Source organism: Hibiscus syriacus, unplaced genomic scaffold, assembly GCF_006381635.1.
Source record: "Hibiscus syriacus cultivar Baekdansim isolate YM2019G1 unplaced genomic scaffold, ASM638163v2 tig00117034_pilon, whole genome shotgun sequence".
Lineage (NCBI taxonomy): Eukaryota > Viridiplantae > Streptophyta > Magnoliopsida > Malvales > Malvaceae > Hibiscus > Hibiscus syriacus.
In genome coordinates, this window is record NW_024063533.1 from 5002519 (window position 1) to 5005599 (window position 3081).

Genomic DNA, 3081 nt, shown 5'->3' on the forward strand with positions numbered 1-3081 from the left:
ATAAAATAAACACAAATAATATTTAAAGAGAAACGTAATCAATAAAACAAGTTAATAATCAAAGAGAAAATAGATTATTGGATAAGCACGTATCCAATGTTCACCTTAAGGGCTCAAGGAAAATTTAATTTTTCCTATTTTTTTTATTGATTTACAACCCTTTTGTAAGACATCGAGTGATTTAGGCGTCTTCCCAAAGACGTCGAGTTGGTCCAAACATTTTCCACAAATACAATAACAAATACTCTATTCCAACAAATGATTTCTCCATCACTCTAAATCAACAAATTCTTTTTAACGCCATATCTGAGTGATTTTGCCCCCACATACTTTGTACCCTGAATTTATTCCTTGCTTCATATGTATATTACCCTGAATTTATTCCTTGCTTCATATGTATATTACTTCTACTTCGAAACACAAGTGTTCCTCATAAATCTAGATTATTATCACCAAAGCATGAAAGAGACAGGGAAGATAACTAAATCTAAATAGGATGATTCAATGGTGGAAAATTGCCTCCACGGAATCCTACGGTCCATTCAATGAACATTTGCTGATGGGAAATTTGATGATTTTCAAAATGATGGTCTCCAAAAATGGTTTTGATTCAAAAGATGAACCCGAAGAACATAATGGAGACTATCTTGCTTGTAAAGGACATAGAGAATATTTGTGAAGGCTGGTGAAGTCATTCTTTTAAATTCAGCTTTCAATCAGGAGAAAGAGGCCAAAACCTGCATGAAAAAATGAAATTGAATCTTCATTTCAGGCTAATCCTCTCGATCTAGAAGAGAACCCAACTCCAGGACAGAAAAATCCACCCTCGAAGCGAGTAGGTCCAACATGCCATATATTTCTTCACCCTCTGGATAAGATCGTTCACCGGAAACAAATGCAGAAACCCGATCCTTAACCTTAATCCAGGACCATCCTGGCTCCTTGATGACCCCCCTTGACCTCATCATTTTCCTAACATCATCTGCTTCTCTCCATTTTCCTTTGGCGGAATATATATTAGCAAGGGTGATATGAGTCCCTGCACAATCTGGATCCATTTCAAGAAGCTGTTCTGCAGTGCGTCGTCCACGTTCAACATCACCATGGACCCTACAAGCTCTAAGAAGGGTTGACCAAACCACATCATCTCTATGAAACGGCATGCTTTTAATCATTTTCTCTGCTTCAGTCAGTCGCCCAGCTCGGCAGAGTAGATCAATCATACAGCCATAGTGTTCCTTAGAAGGACTTATTTGGTACTCACTACTCATTAAATTGAAGTAATAGAAACCAAGATCAGCTAGTCCTGCGTGACTACAAGCAGTAAGAAGGCCAATGAAGGTCACTGAGTCTGCTTTCAGACCCGCCTTATAAAGCATCTCAAATAAATCAATAGTTTCACGGATGTATCCGTGTTCAGCATATCCATTAATCATGGCCGTCCATGACACAATATTATAATTCTCACCCTCCCTGAAGACTTTTTCAGCATCTTTAATTCACCCACATTTTGAGTACATATTAACTAGAGCACTCTGTATCCTTTCTTCTTGTTATAACCCAATGGAAAGAACGTGTGCATGAAGCTGCCTCCCTTGCTCCAGAATCGCCATATTTCCGCAGACACTCAGCACACTAGAAAAAGCAAACTGGGTTGGCTTTGGCCCTTCCTTTCTCATCCACGACAAATACTCAAAAGCTTCTTCCCCAAAGCCTCCTTGAGAATACACTGAAATAATAGTGCTCCAAGAAATGACATCCCTTCTTGTCATTCCATGAAACACCATCGCAGCAGAAGATATCTGCCTGCATTTTGAATACATGGTCATGAGGGAATTAGCCATATAAAGCATCTGAAAGACCGATACGGAAAACATGGGCATGTAATTGCTCACCCCAACCAATTCTCACAAGACCAGAACAACCGGCAATGACAGCAGCGAAAGTAAACTCATTTGGGCTCACGCCTGCTTCTCGCATCCTTAAAAATGCCTCAAGGGCATTCTTATCTTCTCCCATCTGAATATAAGTTGTTATAATAGATGTCCACGAAACCACATCCCTTGTATTCATTTTTTCAGACAAACACAAACCATAATCTAATTTTCCACATTTGTTATACATAGTAGAAAGAGAATTAGCCACATATAAAGTATCATTAAAACCTCTCTTCGTAGTATGAGAATGAATCTCCCTACCAAAATTCAAAGCACCTAAAGAAGCACAAGCCTTCAAAACAATAGCTAAAGTATAAGAATCGTATTCCACTCCAGATTTTCTCATTTCAGATAAGTAAGCCAAACCCTTCTTATACTATCCACCGTGAACAAGCCCTGTAATAATACCGGTCCATGAAACCACGTTTTTTATAGGCATTTCATCGAACACTTTGATCCCTAGCTCAATTTTGCCAAACTTTGAGTACATATCTAAAAGGGCACCCCCCACGAAAACTGAGTTAATAACACGAGATTTAACTAAATAGCCATGCAGCGATTCTCCATAATTAAAATTAAATTCCAGCGCACAAGCTTTAAGTGCAATACTAAGACAGAAGGGGTCCATGGAAAGCCCAGGTGAGACCCACATTTTGGAGAATAAAAACAATGCTTCATTTGAGTTAATGGAACTGACGAAACCAGAAATCATGGTTGTCCATGAAATTTCGTCTTTCTGAGGCATTGCATCGAACATTTGACGAGCTTCGTGGAGATGACCCGTTTTGACTAAGTTCTTGAGATCAGAATTGAGTTGGAGCATGTTTATAGGAGCGGGAACATGGTTTTTGAGTGAAACAACGATGTCTTTGTTCCCGCCTAAAGCAATGTTAGAAACCGTGCATAGCTTTATGAGATTGTGAACTCTAATTGTTAATACCATTTTCTGTTGGAAGAAGTGGCAAAGCATGCATGACAAAACAAAGTTTGAACTCATGTCTGATGCACATTTGGACCAAACACGGAACTCGGCCCATTTGCTAGGGAGGATCCTACCATAGGTTAGGGGTGTGCAAAAATACTCTACTCGGTTGACCCGACTCGTCGATCTATCGACCCGAATCTTTAAAAACCAGGTAAATTT

General features: G+C 39.2%; 1 pseudogene; it reads right to left on the minus strand.

Annotated features, from left to right (window-relative positions):
* Positions 1 to 656: 656 nt before the first annotated feature.
* LOC120196725 lies at positions 657 to 2800 on the minus strand (annotated as a pseudogene).
* Positions 2801 to 3081: the final 281 nt, after the last annotated feature.